Below are 19,480 nucleotides of genomic sequence, written 5' to 3' on the forward strand. Positions count from 1 at the left end.
AAGGTTGGATTTAACTCAACAAGGAAGAGAATTGGTCAAGTTTGACTTGACCAAATGGAAGTTGAAACATCAAGTTTGACTTGATGTCTTGCCACATCATCATGAAGGTTGACTCATCCTACTTGGCATGACCAACCTAGCCACATCATTAGCCACATCACCACCTCATAATGGTATGCCACCTCATTGGAGGTTACACATCCAATTGGTTTTAATGTGGCCACATTAATGAGGGGCTTTATGGTGTGGCCGGCCACACATTAGATGGTGTGGAGGTTTTTGTTTTGGGTATTGATGTGGTGTCATTATTCCTTCTTCTTCCTTGGGTTCTCCTCTCCTCTTGAGTTGCTGTGGTCGTGGCTATCATGGTGAGGAGAAGATGTTGAGTTGTTTCCAAGAGCACAAGGGAAAGTGAAGGTCACAAAGGAGGGTACTAAAGGAGTGTATGTGATTCTCTCTTCTATTTCTCTCTTTTCTCCTTTTTGTTCCCATCCGAGAGCTCTAGAAAAGTGCTAGCACACTTGGGGCTCTCTTCTCCATCTTTGAGTGGTAGAAGACCACTCCTTGTTCGTGTGGATATCACTAGAGGAGTGTCTACATTGACACTCTCGAGATCCAACGCTTCCTTGGACGAGCGGGACTAAACGAAGGGCACGCTTCAAGGGTAAACTCTTAACATATAGATCTAGGAGTAGATCTAAAATTATGAAACTCGTACTCGTATTTTTCATTTGGTTTTCCTTGCACGAGATCCATGGCTTGGGCGATTCGGGGTTTCCGCGACGCGAAAAGCGGTTTTCGCGGCCCGAAGAACCCAACAGTGGTATCAGAGCCACGTGCAAGGCTTGTACGAGTTTGTTTTTATTTTTATGAAAAATAAAAACCTTCTGTGATTTTCTGTAAAAATTAGTTTTTTATGATTTTATGGGTAATTTTTCCGTAGAAGCGAAGCACAAGTGTCTCGGCACTTGTAGGCTTCGGCTACCGGAAAGATCTTTCAAAACCGGCTTCGTTTTGCCCCAAATCCGTTTGGGACAGCGGGCTTGGGTGCCATTAGATCGCAAAGGAGCAACTCACGATGGTTAGATCGTGGGTAGGGGTACTGCCCCTAACCCCGCAAGGGGATTTGCTCCGCGATCGCACCCGAAATCGCTAAAAACGAACCCGCCGGGAAGATTTTTCCGAAACGGCAATGTCTCGGCCCAAATCATTTTGGGACAGCGGGTTTAGGCGTTGTTGGATCGCAAACGAACCCTCGCGATGGTTAGATCGCGGGTAGGGGCGCTGCCCCTGGGCCCCGCAAGGGGATCCGTTCCGCGATTGCGCCCGAAACCGCTAAACGGGACCGCCGGGAAATTTTACTCGTAAAAAATTGTAAAAATTATTTTAAAATTATAGAAAATTATGAAAATATATAATTTTGAATTATATATTAATTTTGTGATAGTCATGGCCCAAAAACCCAATATGATTGGATTGTGTTGTAATTCATAATACGGCCTGCGTGCCGTTATGTGTTTGCGAGTGTTGTATTATATTCGCGACCTGCGCGTCGTGCCTTTCTCTTATATTCTTGTTGTAAATTAGATTTAGACTCGAATGTAACTCGAGTTTCAAATTGTAATGTACAAATTGGAGCGGTGGAGGGTCCACACGAGACGGAGTTCCGAGGCGGGCACGAGCAACACAAGGTGGTCAAAGGGAGGAGCTTGGAGAAGCTGTTGACCCTAGGTTGACCAATCGATCTTCTCATTGGCTTGAGAAGATCGTAGTAGGGCCATGACTAAATCACAAATAAATTAATTAATTGCTTGTGTATGTGATGCATATTTAATAAGTAGTTAATTAATTAGTGCCTTACGATTAGATTAGATCTAAGTCGTGCACATGATGCACCCTTGCGATTAAATTAGATCTAAGTCGTGCACAAGATGCATCCTTTTTCGATTAGATTAGATCTCAATCGACTCAACTCTAAATGTCTAACCGTGCCGTGATACCTATCACTACCTCGATCACATGTATTGTTGAATCTGCCAAAGTAGAGCAATACATATTATCTTGGTAGGGTACGGAAGGACAATCTTGGTCCCGCCTATCAACGCATGGGAGAATACAAACTCAATTAGATTGAGTATTCCTAGTTACTCGGTTGGATCGAGTCAACTATAGGCATTATTCCAACGGTTGGAAAAGATAGGTCAAAATCACATCTATATTAACTCTCGGGCGTATTAGCCAAAGCTAACTCGAGTTTTAATATAAATACGGATATTGATTCTATAAACAAGAGTTGCATAGAGATGTAATTGGTAATCGTTACCTACCGATCATAATAAGCCTTGGGTGTATTAGCCAAAGCTAACTCAAGGGTTAGTATGATGTGGATCTTGTCCCACAAGAATTATAGAATTCATTGGGAGCATCATTTAATTAAAGGCCTAATTAAATTATTTTAAAGAATATGATACTTATTTCTGCATTTATTTCTGTTGTAGAATTGCCATGACGTCGAATACGAACATTTTCTCCCTGCGATCTGTCCTTAAGAAGGACAAGCTCAACGGAGCAAATTTCCTGGACTGGTACAGGAACCTGAGAATAGTTCTCACTCAGGAATGTAAACTGTACGTTCTGGAGAAGCCCATTCCGGAGGCTCCTCCTGCCAATGCCCCGCGAGCTGACAAAGATGCTTACAAGAAGCATCAAGATGACGCATTAGATGTGTCATGTCTAATGCTCGCGACCATGAACTCTGAGCTTCAGAAGTAACATGAGTTAATGGGTGCTTACGATATGGTTGCACATCTTTGTCAACTATATCAAGGACAAGCAGGGCACTGGAAGAGGAACTACACAAGATACCTGGAAGATCTTAACAAGAAGAGAAATAAGATTTCTACTTCAGGTATAAATGTTATAGAAGTCAACCTCTCTATTTCTTCGTCGTGGGTATTAGATACCGGATGTGCTTCGCACATTTGTACTAGTGTACAAGCACTGAGAAATAGCAGAGCATTGACAAAGGGCGAGATAGACTTACGAGTAGGCAATGGAGCACGGGTTGCTGCTGTTGCTGTAGGGACTTATTTTCTATCTCTGCCCTCTGGGCTTATACTAGAGTTAGACGATTGTTGTTATGTGCCTGCATTGACTAAGAACATTATATCAATTTCTTGTTTGGACAAGAAAGGATTTTCGTTTATAATAAAGAACAAATGTTGTTCTATCTATTTAAACGATATGTTCTATTGTAGTGTACCTCTGATAAACGGACTCTATATTCTAGATCTAGAGAGCCCTATCTATAACGTTAGTACCAAGAGGTTTAAATCGAACGATATGAACTACACCTATCTCTGGCACTGTCGCTTAGGTCATATAAATGACAAGCGCTTATCCCAGCTCCATAAGGATGGTTTGCTGGACTCATTTGATTTTAAATCATATGAGGTATGCGAGTCATGCCTACGAGGCAAGATGACCAAGACTCCCTTTAGTGGGCACAGCGAGAGAGAGACTGATTTGTTAGGACTCATACATAGTGATGTATGTGGCCCTTTCAATATCGCTGCTAGAGGCGGTTATAGGTACTTCATCACATTTACTGATGACTTCAGTAGATACGGTTATGTGTACTTAATGACACATAAGTCCGAATCCTTTGAAAAGTTCAAAGAATTCAAGAATGAAGTATAGAACCAGCTTGGCAAGAGTATTAAGATACTTCGATCCGATCGAGGTGGAGAATACCTTAGCCATGAGTTCCGTGACTATCTAGCTGAGTGTGGGATTCTATCCCAACTTACTCCTCCTGGAACACCACAGTGGAATGGTGTATCCGAACGGAGGAATCGTACCTTATTAGATATGGTACGATCTATGATGAGTCACACAGATCTTCCGACATATCTATGGGGATATGCTCAAGACACGGCAGCTTTCATTCTCAACCGAGTTCCATCCAAGGCCGTGATAAAGACACTATATAGGATATGGACTGGGAGAGATGCCCACGTGTCTTTCATGAGGATTTGGGGTTGTGAGGCTTACGTACGACGTCAAGTCTCAGACAAATTAGGACCCAAATCCGACAAGTGCTATTTCATCGGATATCCCAAGGAAACTAAGGGATATTACTTCTACATTCCCAGTCAGCACAAGGTAGTTGTGGCAAAGACTGGGGTCTTTCTAGAAAGGGACTTTGTTTCTAGAAAGACTAGTGGGAGCACGTTCGATCTTGAAGATGCTAACACTGATGCCTCGATGGAAGTTGAACTGGAACCACAAAGTGTTGTGGATGATGTTGTTCCACAAAGAGTTGAGGAACAACAACCAGTTCAAGTAGACATACCTCTTCGCAGGTCTGATAGGGTACGTCGTCAGCCTGAGAGATACTCATTTCTCTTGTCTGACCATGATGACGTTGTGCTCATAGAGGATGAGCCTACCACCTATCAGGAAGCTGTGATGAGACCAGATTCCGAGAAATGGCTAGAAGCCATGAGATCCGAGATGGAATCCATGTACACCAACCAAGTATGGACTTTGGTTGATCCACCTGAAGGGGTAAAACCCATTGGGTGTAAGTGGGTCTTTAAGAGAAAGACTGACATGGATGGACTTATCTATAAGGGTCGCTTGGTAGCTAAAGGTTTCAAGCAGATTCATGGTATTGACTATGATGAAACCTTTTCTCCAGTAGCGATGTTTAAGTACATTCGGATCATGCTTGCTATTGCAGCCTACCATAACTATGAGATATGGCAGATGGATGTCAAAACCGCGTTTCTGAATGGAAACCTACTAGAGGATGTGTACATGACACAACCTGAGGGTTTTGTAGATGCACAGCATACTAGTAGAGTATGCAAGCTGCATAGGTCCATTTATGGACTAAAGCAAGCTTCTCGGAGCTGGAATCTTCGATTTGATGATGCGATCAAACAGTTTGGTTTCATCAAGAACGAAGATGAGCCTTGTGTCTACAAGAAGGTTGTAGGGGACATAGTTGTCTTCCTCATATTGTATGTGGATGACATACTACTCATTGGGAAGGACATTCCTATGCTTTAGTCTGTCAAGACCTGGCTAAGGAGTTGCTTCTCAATGAAGGACTTAGGTGAGGCATCCCGCATTCTAGGGATTCAGATCTATAGAGATAGATCTAAGAGATTGCTTGGCCTAAGTCAGAGTACATACATTGACAAGGTACTCCTTCGGTTTGCCATGCAGAACTCCAAGAAGGGATTTCTTCCGATGTCACATGGCGTGAGTCTTTCGAAGACTCAAGGTCCCTCTTCTAGAGAGGAGAGAGACCGCATGGATCAGATCCCTTATGCCTCAGCCATAGGATCGATCATGTACGCCATGCTATGTACTCGACCTGATGTCTCGTATGCTTTGAGCATGACGAGCAGATACCAGTCTGATCCAGGTGAAAGTCACTGGATAGCGGTCAAGAATATTCTTAAGTACTTAAGAAGGACTAAAGAATATTTCTTGATATATGGCGGCAATGATGAGCTAGCTGTAAAGGGTTACAGTGATGCTAGCTTCCAGACCGACCAGGATGACTATAGATCGCAGTTGGGGTTCATGTTTTGCTTAAATGGTGGTGCTGTGAGCTGGAAGAGTTCGAAGCAGGACACAGTAGCTGATTCTACAACAGAGGCCGAGTATATTGCTGCATCAGAGGCAACAAAGGAGGTAGTTTGGATCCGCAAGTTCATCACTGAACTTGGGGTGGTTCCTAGTATCGCTGACCCAGTTGAGCTCTATTGTGACAACAATGGAGCTATAGCACAGGCGAATGAACCTCGCTCACACCAGCGGACCAAGCACATACTACGGCGCTTCCATCTCATTCGAGAGATTATCGATAGAGGAGATGTGAAGATTTGCAGAGTACCTACAGAGGCTAACATCGCAGATCCCTTGACCAAGGCTTTGGCACAGAGAAAGCATGATGGTCACACTAGGTCTTTAGGCCTTAGAGCCTATACTGATTGGCACTAGTGCTAATGGGAGATTGTTAGTTAGAGCCCTAGAGCCAATTATTTGATGATTGTATGGACTCATGTATATCATATTCTTATATATATATTAAGGCATTTGGTTTTTGGTTATTATTCTTATTTGTATTAGTGCCAGATAAAGTAAGTATAGTAACGTCCTTGAGTAGAAGGTTCTTACCTATATCAATCGATTAGTTGAATCGATAGTGAGATGATATAGGGAACACTACTCTAAATCATTCCTAGTCGAGTATTAACATTCAGGGACAATGTTAATACAATAAGACTAGCATGTAGGTCAGCTCGATGACTTGATCTCACAAGTCATGGATATAGAGATATTAAGCTGACACATGGGTATGCATTAGAGAATGTATACTGAATGACCCGCCATGAGAAAGTATCATGGATCGTTATATGAGTGTCATATACTTTCTCATGTGGCTATTAGTATGACTATTAGTCCTTTGACCTGAAGTCACCATGGATCCCTACATAAGGAGTTATGTACTTTGGTTTCGTCAAACGTCACCCGTAACTGGGTGGACTATAAAGGCGATTACCGGGTATGTAACAAATTATGCAGAGGGATGTGAGTGATGTAGATGGGATCTATCCCTCCCATATGACAGGAGCGACATCAATATTCTTGATAGAGTGAGACCACTAAGTGCATGGCCATGCTCAAATGAGTCAACATTATATGTTGAGCTCATTTGATCGAGTGAGTCTGCTTGGAGTTCAAGATTTAGATTGATTAGAGGACAACACGGTCTATGCCTCATATTGATCAATCTAGATGTCTAGGATAGAAGGACAATGTCACATATTGTGAGGAGTCACAATTAGTAGTCACAAGGTGATGTTGGATCTTAACATTTCTTGTAACTTGGGTAGCAATGATGTATTGCTAGATGCCGCTCATTGCTTGTGTTTCTAAAAGAGTTTAGAAACATTGCCAACGTTACAAGAACCTATTGGGTCACACACAAAGAACATGTGGATGGAGATTAGGTTCATATGATGAACCAATTGGATTTGGTTCATATGATGCACCAAAGATTGGATTCAAAAATTAGACTTATTGAGTTAGACTCAATTAGATTCAAATGTTGAATGAGTCTAATTTAAATTTGATTCATTGGGTCAATTTATATTAATGAATTAGATTCATTAAATTAAAATTGACTTGAATCAAAGGTTGGATTTAACTCAACAAGGAAGAGAATTGGTCAAGTTTGACTTGACCAAATGGAAGTTGAAACATCAAGTTTGACTTGATGTCTTGCCACATCATCATGAAGGTTGACTCATCCTACTTGGCATGACCAACCTAGCCACATCATTAGCCACATCACCACCTCATAATGGTATGCCACCTCATTGGAGGTTACACATCCAATTGGTTTTAATGTGGCCGGCCACATTAATGAAGGGTTTTATGGTGTGGCCGGCCACACATTAGATGGTGTGGAGGTTTTTGTTTTGGGTATTGATGTGGTGTCATTATTCCTTCTTCTTCCTTGGGTTCTCCTCTCCTCTTGAGTTGCTGTGGTCGTGGCTATCATGGTGAGGAGAAGATGTTGAGTTGTTTCCAAGAGCACAAGGGAAAGTGAAGGTCACAAAGGAGGGTACTAAAGGAGTGTATGTGATTCTCTCTTCTATTTCTCTCTTTTCTCCTTTTTGTTCCCATCCGAGAGCTCTAGAAAAGTGCTAGCACACTTGGGGCTCTCTTCTCCATCTTTGAGTGGTAGAAGACCACTCCTTGTTCGTGTGGATATCACTAGAGGAGTGTCTACATTGACACTCTCGAGATCCAACGCTTCCTTGGACGAGCGGGACTAAACGAAGGGCACGCTTCAAGGGTAAACTCTTAACATATAGATCTAGGAGTAGATCTAAAATTATGAAACTCGTACTCGTATTTTTCATTTGGTTTTCCTTGCACGAGATCCATGGCTTGGGCGATTCGGGGTTTCCGCGACGCGAAAAGCGGTTTTCGCGGCCCGAAGAACCCAACACTAAGCCTATGTGCTTATAGTTTATTTTCCTTGTACTGCAGAAAAGGGTAAAGAATGGTTAAATTAAAGGGAGCAGCAGGAAGGACAAGTGTGTGTGTGGCAGTGGCATGGTGGAAGTGATCTGCTTATATTTTCAAGACTTATATATGTTTTAAACTTTTGCATGTGAACTTATACTATCTCCTATTGCATGAAACCTTGTTAGTTATCATGAACTCTAGAGAATAATATCCATGTTAGTTCCTTCATATTTGGTACACTTTAAGCTCTAGTTAAACAAGCATGTATCATGTATCAAGTGGTAGATATCAAGTCAAGTTATGGACGCTAGCATGTTCACATGTTTAATATGTTACAAGATGATATTGTTCTCCATATTATGTTGTTAACATGCATATGATTAAATGAAATGAAAATTTTCTTCCGCTGCCATGACCCCATATGCATATGCATGTATGTATATAGCATTAGTAACGCCGTCCCTTCTGAGCACGGGAAGGGCGAGCATTACACAGTGAGTGCGGGATCATATCTCAACTCACTACACCTAGAACACCATAATGGAATGGTGTATCAAAAAGGAGAAATCATACTTTATTAGATATGGTACAATGGATGTGTTGGGTTTTTCGGGCCGCGAAAACCGCTTTTCGCGTCGCGGAAACCCCGAATCACCCAAAGCTGTAGATCCGTGCAAGGAAAACTGAACGAAATACAAGTACGAGTTTCAAAAAAAAACCTTTAGATCTACTCCTAGAACTATGTGTTGAGAGCTTTTACCCTTGTTGCGTGCCCTTTCGCGTTCCCGCTCGTCCAAGGAGTTGCCGGATCTCTAGACCGTCAAGCGTCGGTCCTCTAGAAGTATCCACATGGACACGTAGGTGAAGAAGACCTCACACAAAGGTGTGCTAGCACCTTGTGTGGTCACGGCAAGAGGAGGAGAGGGAGAGAGCTCTCTTGAGGAAGAAGAAGAAGAAGTAATGCCTTGAATGAAAATCAAATTTCATTCACCACTTTTGTGTGGCCGGCCACTCCATGGAGTGTAACTCCCATTCCACATTAATCACAATTAATGTGAAGCCATTAAGAGGTGTTGTGTAACTCCTATGATGTGGCACATCATGAAGATGTGGACCATTACCATTGGTCCACATCTTGCCACCTCACAATGATGTGGCAAATGAGTAGCCTCCACTCATTTAATGTGGCCAACCCACATTAAATGCAATGGAGGCTTGTAACCTCCATGAGGTGGCAAAGCAAGATGATGTGGAACAACACTATTGGTCCACATCTTGCCACCTCACTCATGATGTGGTAAAGAGTCAAGTCAAACTTGACTCTTCCTCTTCCTCTCTAGTCAAGTCAAACTTGACTTAATCTCTCTCATGGTTGATCTAATCTAACCATTTGATTCAAGCAACTTAATATAATGAAACTAATTCATTAAATTAAATTGATCTAATGATTCATAATCTAAATTAGACTCATTAAATACATGAATCAACTTGAGTCTAACTCAATTAGCCCAATTTGGATTACTCTTAATCCAATTTGATTCATCAAATGAATCTAATCCTCTTGGTTCATCGTATGAACCAAATCTCCATCTAATTGTCCTTAGTGTGTGACCCTATAGGTTCTTGTAACGTTGGCAATGTCCCTAAACTCATTCAGGAGCATAAGTAATGAGCGGTATCTAGCAACACATCATTACTACCCAAGTTACAAGAATGTTGAGATCAAACATCACCTTGTGACTACTAATTGTGACTCCTCACAATATGTGACATTGTCCTTCTATCCTAGACATCTAGATTGATCAATGTGAGGCATAGACCGTGTCATCCTCTAATCAATCTAAATCTTGAACTCCAAGTTGACTCACTCAATCAAATGAGCTCAACATCTCATGTTGACTCACTTGGGCATGGCCATGCACTTCGTGGTCTAACTCTATCAAGAATATTGATGTCGCTCCCGTCATATGGGAGGGATAGATCCCATCTACATCACTCACATCCCTCTGCATAATTTGTTACATACCCAGTAATCGCCTTTATAGTCCACCCTGTTACGGGTGACGTTTGACGAAACCAAAGTACATAACTCCTTATGTAGGGATCCATGGTGACTTCAGGTCAAAGGACTAATAGTCATACTAATAGCCACATGAGAAAGTATATGACACTCATATAACGATCCATGATACTTTCTCATGGCGGGTCATTCAGTATACATTCTCTAATGCATACCCATGTGTCAGCTTGATATCTCTATATCCATGACTTGTGAGATCAAGTCATCGAGCTGACCTACATGCTAGTCTTATTGTATTAACATTGTCCCTGAATGTTAATACTCGACTAGGAATGATTTAGAGTAGTGTTCCCTATATCATCTCACTATCGATTCAACCAATCGATTGATATAGGTAAGAACCTTTTACTCAAGGACGTTACTATACTTATTTTATCTGGCACTAATACAAATAAGCATAATAACCAAAAACCAAATGCCTTAATATATATACAATAATATGATATACATTAGTCCATACAATCATCAAATGATTGCCTCTAGGGCTCTAAGTAATAATCTCCCACTAGCACTAGTGCCAATCAGTATAGGCTCTAAGGCCTAATTACCTAGTGTGACCATCATGCTTTCTCTGTGCCAAAGCCTTGGTCAAGGGATCTGCGATGTTAGCCTCTGTAGGTACTCTGCAAATCTCCACATCTCCTCTATCGATAATCTCTCGAATGAGATGGAAACGTTATAGAACTGCTGTGAACTCTGCCAGCTCATAGCACTACCATTCAAGCAAAACACGAACCTCGACTGTGATCTTTAATCATCCTGATCGGTCTGGAAGCTGGCATCACTATAACCCTTTACAGTTAGCTCATCATTGCCTCCATATATCAAGAAATATTCTTTAGTCCTTCATAAGTACTTAAGAATATTCTTGACCGTTATCCAGTGACTTTCACCTGGATCTGACTGGTATCTGCTCATCATGCTCAAAGCATACGAGACATCAGGTCGAGTACATAGCATGGCGTACATGATCGATCCTATGGCTGAGGCATAAGGGATCTGATCCATGCGGTCTCTCTCCTCTCTAGAAGAGGGACCTTGAGTCTTCGAAAGACTCACGCCATGTGACATCGGCAGAAATCTCTTCTTGGAGTTCTGCATGGCAAACCGTAGGAGTACCTTGTCAATGTATGTACTCTGACTTAGGCCAAGCAATTTCATAGATCTATCTCTATAGATCTGTATCCCAAGAATGCGGGATGCCTCACCTAAGTCCTTCATTGAGAAGCAACTCCCTAGCCAGGTCTTGACAGATTGAAGCATAGGGATGTCCTTCCCAATGAGTAGTATGTCATCCACATACAATATGAGGAAGACAACTATATCCCCTACAACCTTCTTGTAGACACAAGGCTCATCTTCGTTCTTGATGAAACCAAACTGTTTGATTGCATCATCGAATCGAAGATTCCAGCTCCGAGAAGCTTGCTTTAGTCCATAAATGGACCTATGCAGCTTGCATACTCTGCTAGTATGCTGTGGATCTACAAAACCGTCATAGATAAGTCCATCCATGTCAGTCTTTCTCTTAAAGACCCACTTACACCCAATGGGTTTTACCCCTTCAGGTGGATCAACCAAAGTCCATACTTGGTTGGTGTACATGGATTCCATCTCGGATCTTATGGCCTCTAGCCATTTCTCGGATTCTGGTCTCATCACAGCTTCCTGATAGGTGGTAGGCTCATCCTCTATGAGCACAATGTCATCATGGTCAGACAAGAGAAATGAGTATCTCTCAGGCTGACGACGTACCCTATCAGACTTGCGAAGAGGTATGTCTACTTGAACTGGTTGTTGTTCCTCAACTCCTTGTGGAACAACATCATCCACAACACTTTGTGGTTCCAGTTCAATTTCCATCGAGGCTTCAGTGCTAGTATTCGCATCTTGAACTTCTCCAAGATCGAACGTGCTCCCACTAGTCTTTCTAGAAACAAAGTCCCTTTCTAGAAAGACCCCAGTCTTTGCCACAACTACCTTGTGCTGACTGAGAATGTAGAAGTAATATCCCTTAGTTTCCTTGGGATATCCGATGAAATAGCACTTGTCGGATTTTGGTCCTAATTTGTCTGAGACTTGACGTCGTACGTAAGCCTCACAACCCCAAATCTTCATGAAAGACACCTGGGCATCTCTCCAATCCATATCCTATATGGTGTATGTATCACGGCCTTGGATGGAACTCGGTTGAGAATGAAAGCTGCCGTGTCTAGAGCATAGCCCCAAAGGTATGTCGGAAGATCTGTGTGACTCATCATAGATCGTACCATATCTAATAGGGTACGATTCCTCCTTTCGGATACACCATTCCACTGTGGTGTTCCAGGAGGAGTGAGTTGGGATAGAATCCCACACTCAGCTAAATAGTCACGAAACTCATGGCTTAAGTATTTACCACCTCGTTCTGATCGAAGTGTCTTAATACTCTTGCCAAGCTGGTTCTGTACTTCATTCTTGAATTCTTTGAACTTTTCAAAGGATTCAGACTTATGTGTCACCAAGTACACATAACCATATCTACTGAAGTCATCAGCAAATGTGATGAAGTATCTATAACCGCCTCTAGCAGCGACATTGAAAGGGCCACATACATCACTATGTACGAGTCCTAACAAATAAGTCGCTCTCTCGCTGTGCCCACTAAAGGGAGTCTTGGTCATCTTGCCTCGTAGGCATGACTCGCATATCTCATATGATTCAAAATCAAATGAGTCCAGCAAACCATCCTTATGGAGCTGGGATAAGCGCTTGTCATTTATATGACTTAAGCGACAGTGCCAGAGATAGGTTTGGTTCAAGTCATTTGACTTGAACCTCTTGGTACTAATGTTATAGATAGGGCTCTCAAGGTCTAGAATATAGAGTCCATTTATTAGTGGTGCACTACAATAGAACATATCTTTTAAATAAACAGAACAACATTTGTCTTTTATTATAAAAGAGTATCCTTTCTTGTCTAAACAAGAAACTGAACCTATGTTCTTAGTAAGAGCAGGCACATAACAACAATCATCTAAATCTAGTACAAGCCCAAAGGGCAGAGATAGCTGATAAGTTCCTACAGCAACAGTAGCAACCCGTGCTCCATTGCCTACTCGTAGGTCCACCTCGCCCTTTGCCAATGCTCTGCTATTTCTCAGTGCCTGCACATCAGTACAAATGTGAGAAGCACATCCAGTATCTAATACCCATGATGTAGAAATAGATAGATTGACTTCTATAACATATATACCTGAAGTGGAAGTCTCACTTCGCTTCTTCTTAAGATCCTCCAAGTATACCTTGCAGTTCCTCTTCCAGTGCCCGGTCTGACCGCAGTGGAAGCAGGTAGCATCCTTGGCGACCCCTCCTTTAGGCTTCAGTGGCTTGCCCTTGCCCTTGTGCTTCTGGACCATCAGAATGGGCTTAACCTTCTTAAGGTTAATCTCAGCAGTTCGTAACATACTAAGTAGCTCGGGCAGTGGCTTGTCAATCTCGTTCATGTTATAGTTGAGAACGAATTGACTATAGCTATCCGGCAAGGACTGCAAGATCAAGTCAGTGGCCAGCTCTTGGCCAAGTGGGAACCCCAGTCTTTGTAGGTTCTCTATGTACCCAATCATCTTGAGTACATAAAGACCTACAGAAGCCCCGTCTGACATCTTGCACTGAAACAGTGCCTTAGAGATCTCAAATCTCTCATGCCTCGCTTGTCCCTGGTATAGTTGGCGAAGATGCTCAACCATATCGTAAGCGCCCATCAACCCGTGTTGCTTCAGCTCGGAGTTCATGGTCGCGAGCATTAGACAGACACATCTAATGCGCCGTCTTGATGCTTCTTGTAAGCATCTTTATCGCTCGCGGGGCATTAGCAGGAGGAGTCTCCGGAATGCTGAACGTACAGTTTACGTTCCTGGGTGAGAACTATTCTCAAGTTCCTGTACAAGTCCAGGAAATTCGCTCCGTTGAGCTTGTCCTTCTCAAGGACAGATCGCAGGGAGAAGGAATTCGTGTTCGACGTCATAGTTATCTACAACAGAAAATTTGCAGAAATAAATATCATATTCTTTTAAAATCATTTAATTAGGCCTTTAACTAAATGATGCTCCCACTGAATACTATAATTCATGTGGGACAAGATCCACATCATACTAACCCTTTAGTTAGCTTTGGCTAATACGCCCAAGGTTTAGTATGATCGGTAGGTAACGATTACCAATTACATCTCTTTGCAACTCTTGTTTATAGGATCAAGATCCATATTTATATTAAAACTCGAGTTAGCTTTGGCTAATATGCCCGAGAGTTAATATAAACGTGATTTTGTCCTACCTTTCCAACTATTGGAAGAATGTCTATAGTTGACTCGATCCAACTGAGTAACTAGGAATACTCAATCTAATTGAGTTTGTATTCACCCATGCGTTGATAGGCGGGACCAAGATTGTCCCTCCGTACCCTACCAAGATAATATGTATTGCTCTGCTTTGGCAGATTCAACAATACATGTGATCGAGGTAGTGATAGGTATCACGGCACGGTTAGGCATTTAGAGTTGGTTCGATCGAGATCTAATCTAATCGAAAAGGATGCATCTTGTGCATGACTTAGATCTAATCTAATCGCAAGGGTGCATCATGTGCACGACTTAGATCAAATCTAATCGTAAGGCACTAATTAATTAATTACTTATTAAACATGCATCATATACATAAGCAATTAACTAATTAATCTATTTGTGATTTAGTCATGGCCCTACTATGATCTTCTCAAGCCAATGAGAAGATCGAATGGTCAACCTAGGGTCAACAGCTTCTCCAAGCTCCTCCCTTTGACCACCTTGTGTTGCTCGTGCCCGCCTCGGAACTCCGTCTCGTGTGGACCCTCCACCGCTCCAATTTGTACATTACAATTTGAAACTCGAGTTACATTCGAGTCTAAATCTAATTTACAACAAGAATATAAGAGAAAGGCACGACGCGCAGGTCGCGGAAAAATAAAAACATACAACACGCGCAAACACATAACGGCACGTAGGTCGTATTATAAATTACAACACAATCCAATCATATTGGGTTTTTGGGCCATGACTATCACAAAATTAATATATAATTCAAAATTATATATTTTCATAATTTTCTATAATTTTAAAAATAATTTTTACAATTTATACGAGTAAAATTTCCCGGCGGTCCCGTTTAGCGGTTTCGGGCGCAATCGCGGAATGGATCCCCTTACGGGGCCAGGGGCAGCGCCCCTACCCGCGATCTAACCATCTCGAGGGTTCCTTTGCGATCCAACAGCGCCCAAACTCGATGTCCCAAAACGATTTGGGTCGAGACATTGCCGTTTCGGAAAAATCTTCCCGGTAGGTTTGTTTTTAGCGATTTCGGGTGCAATCGCGGAGCAAATCCCCTTGCGGGGTTCGAGGCAGTACCCCTACCCACGATCTAACCATCGTGAGTTGCTCCTTTGCAATCTAATGGCACCCAAGCCCGCTGTCCCAAACGGATTTGTGGCAAAACGAAGCCGTTTTGGAAAAATCTTTCCGGTAGCCGAAGCCTACAAGTGCCGAGACACTTGTGCTTCGCTTCTACGGAAAAATTATCCATAAAAACTATAAAAATCATAATTTTACAGAAAATTACAGAAACTTTAGTTTTCATAAAACCAAAAATTAAACTCGTACAAGCCTTGTACGTGGCTCTGATACCACTGTTGGATTTTTCGGGCCTCGAAAACCGCTTTTCACGTCGCGGAAACCCCGAATCACCCAAAGCCGTAGATCCATGCAAGGAAAACCGAACAAAATACAAGTACGAGTTTCAAAAAAAAACCTTTAGATCTACTCCTAGATCTATGTGTTGAGAGCTTTACCCTTGTTGCGTGCCCTTTCAGGTTCCCACTCATCCAAGGAGTTGCCGGATCTCTAGACCGTCAAGCGTCAGTCCTCTAGAAGTATCCACACGGACACGTAGGTGGAGAAGACCTCACACAAAGGTGTGCTAGCACCTTGTGTGGTCACGGCAAGAGGAGGAGAGGGAGAGAGCTCTCTTGAGGAAGAAGAAGAAGAAGTAATGCCTTGAATGAAAATCAAATTTCATTCACCACTTTTGTGTGGCCGGCCACTCCATGGAGTGTAACTCCCATTCCACATTAATCACAATTAATGTGAAGCCATTAAGAGGTGTTGTGTAACTCCTATGATGTGGCACATCATGAAGATGTGGACCATTACCATTGGTCCACATCTTGCCACCTCACAATGATGTGGCAAATGAGTAGCCTCCACTCATTTAATGTGGCCAACCCACATTAAATGCAATGGAGGCTTGTAACCTCCATGAGGTGGCAAAGCAAGATGATGTGGAACAACACTATTGGTCCACATCTTGCCACCTCACTCATGATGTGGTAAAGAGTCAAGTCAAACTTGACTCTTCCTCTTCCTCTCTAGTCAAGTCAAACTTGACTCAATCTCTCTCATGGTTGATCTAATCTAACCATTTGATTCAAGAAACTTAATATAATGAAACTAATTCATTAAATTAAATTGATCTAATGAGTCATAATCTAAATTAGACTCATTAAATACATGAATCAACTTGAGTCTAACTCAATTAGCCCAATTTGGATTACTCTTGATCCAATTTGATTCATCAAATGAATCTAATCCTCTTGGTTCATCGTATGAACCAAATCTCCATCTAATTGTCCTTAGTGTGTGACCCTATAGGTTCTTGTAACGTTGGCAATGTCCCTAAACTCATTCAGGAGCATAAGTAATGAGCGGTATCTAGCAACACATCATTACTACCCAAGTTACAAGAATGTTGAGATCAAACATCACCTTGTGACTACTAATTGTGACTCCTCACAATATGTGACATTGTCCTTCTATCCTAGACATCTAGATTGATCATTGTGAGGCATAGTCGTCATCCTCAATCAATCCAAATCTTGAACCCAAGTAGACTCACCAATCAAATGAGCTCAACATCTCATGTTGACTCACTTGGGCATGGCCATTCGTGGTCTAACTCTATCAAGAATATTGATGTCGCTCCCGTCATATGGGAGGATAGATCCCATCTACACTCACATCCCTCCGCATAATTTGTTACATACCCAGAAATCGCCTTTATAGTCCACCCGTGACGTTTGACGAAACCAAAGTACATAACTCCTTATGTAGGGATCCATGGTGACTTCAGGTCAGGACTAATAGTCATACTAATAGCCACATGAGAAAGTATATGACACTCATATAACGATCCATGATATACTCATGTGTCAGCTTGATATCTCTATATCCATGACTTGTGAGATCAAGTCATCGAGCTGACCTACATGCTAGTCTTATTGTATTAACATTGTCCCTGAATGTTAATACTCGACTAGGAATGATTTAGAGTAGTGTTCCCTATATCATCTCACTATCGATTCAACCAATCGATTGATATAGGTAAGAACCTTTTACTCAAGGACGTTACTATACTTATTTTATCTGGCACTAATACAAATAAGCATAATAACCAAAAACCAAATGCCTTAATATATATACAAGAATATGATATACATGAGTTCATACAATCATCAAATGATTGGCTCTAGGGCTCTAACTAACAGGATGATGAGTCAAACAAATCTTTCTACTTCCTTCTGGGGTCATGCTCTAGAGATGGTCGCTTTCACACTTAACCATGTTCCATCTAAGGCTATCATAAAGACACCATATATGTGTTAGTTAGAGCCCTAGAGCCAATCATTTGATGATTGTAGGGACTCATTGTATCATATTCTTGTATATTAATAAAGGCATTTGTTTGGTTATTATACTTATTTATATTAGTGCCAAATAGACTAAGTATAATAGCGTCCTTGAGTAGAAGGTTCTTACCTATATCAATCGATTGGTTGAATCGATAGTGAGATGATATAGGGAACACTACTCTAAATCATTCCTAGTCGAGTATTAACATTCAGGGACAATGTTAATACAATAAGACTAGCATGTAGGTCAGCTCGATGACTTGATCTCACAAGTCATGGATATAGAGATATCAAGCTGACACATGGGTATGCATTAGAGAATGTATACTGAATGACCCGCCATGAGAAAGTATCATGGATCGTTATATGAGTGTCATATACTTTCTCATGTGGCTATTAGTATGACTATTAGTCCTTAGACCTGAAGTCACCATGGATCCCTACATAAGGAGTTATGTATTTTGGTTTCGTCAAACGTCACCCGTAACTGGGTGGACTATAAAGGCGATTACTGGGTATATAACGAATTATGTAGAGGGATGTGAGTGATGTAGATGGGATCTATCCCTCCCATATGACGGGAGCGACATCGGTATTCTTGATAGAGTGAGACCACTAAGTGCATGGCCATGCCCAAATGAGTCAACATTAGATGTTGAGCTCATTTGATCGAGTGAGTCTACTTGGAGTTCAAGATTTAGATTGATTAGAGGATGACACAGTCTATGCCTCATATTGATCAATCTAGATGTCTAGGATAGAAGGACAATATCTCATATATTGTGAGGAGTCACAATTAGTAGTCACAAGGTGATGTCAGATCTCGACATTCTTGTAACTTGGGTAGTAATGATGTGTTGCTAGATACCGCTCATTACTTATGCTCCTAAATGGGTTTAGGGCATTACCAACGTTACAAGAACCTATAGGGTCACACACTTAGAACAATTAGATGGAGATTAGGTTCATATGATGAACCAAGAGGATTAGATTCATTTGATGAATCAAATTGGATTAAGAGTAATCCTAATTGGGCTAACTTGAGTTCGACTCAAGTTGATTCATGTGTTCAATGAGTCTAATTTAGATTTTGACTCATTGAATCAATTTAATTTAAAGAATTAGATTCATTATATTAAGTTGGCTCGAATCAAATGGTTAGATTAGATCAACCATGGTAGAGATTAAGTCAAGTTTGACTTGACTTGAGAAGGAAGACCAAAGGTCAATTTTGACTTGACCTTTTGCCACCTCATTGGTGAGTTGGCATTAGGTGGACCAATAATGATGTTCCACATCATCATGGGTGCCACCTCATGGAAGTCATAAAGCCATTCTCTTTAATGGCTTCATATTAATTGCAATTAATGCAATTAATTTGGGAGTTTTTTGAGAGTAGCCGGCCACTTTGTGTTTGTGTGGGAATTCATTTTTCATTCAAGTGGTGTAACTCTTTCTTCTTCCTAGTGTTATCTTCTTGCTCTCCCTCTCTTCCTTGCCGTGACCTATCAAGGTGCTAGCACACCTTTGTTTAGGTTTTTCTCCATCAAGAATTGTTCGTGTGGATACTTCTAGAGGACCGACGCT

The sequence above is a fragment of the Zingiber officinale genome, chromosome 7A (assembly GCF_018446385.1).
Source record: "Zingiber officinale cultivar Zhangliang chromosome 7A, Zo_v1.1, whole genome shotgun sequence".
Lineage (NCBI taxonomy): Eukaryota > Viridiplantae > Streptophyta > Magnoliopsida > Zingiberales > Zingiberaceae > Zingiber > Zingiber officinale.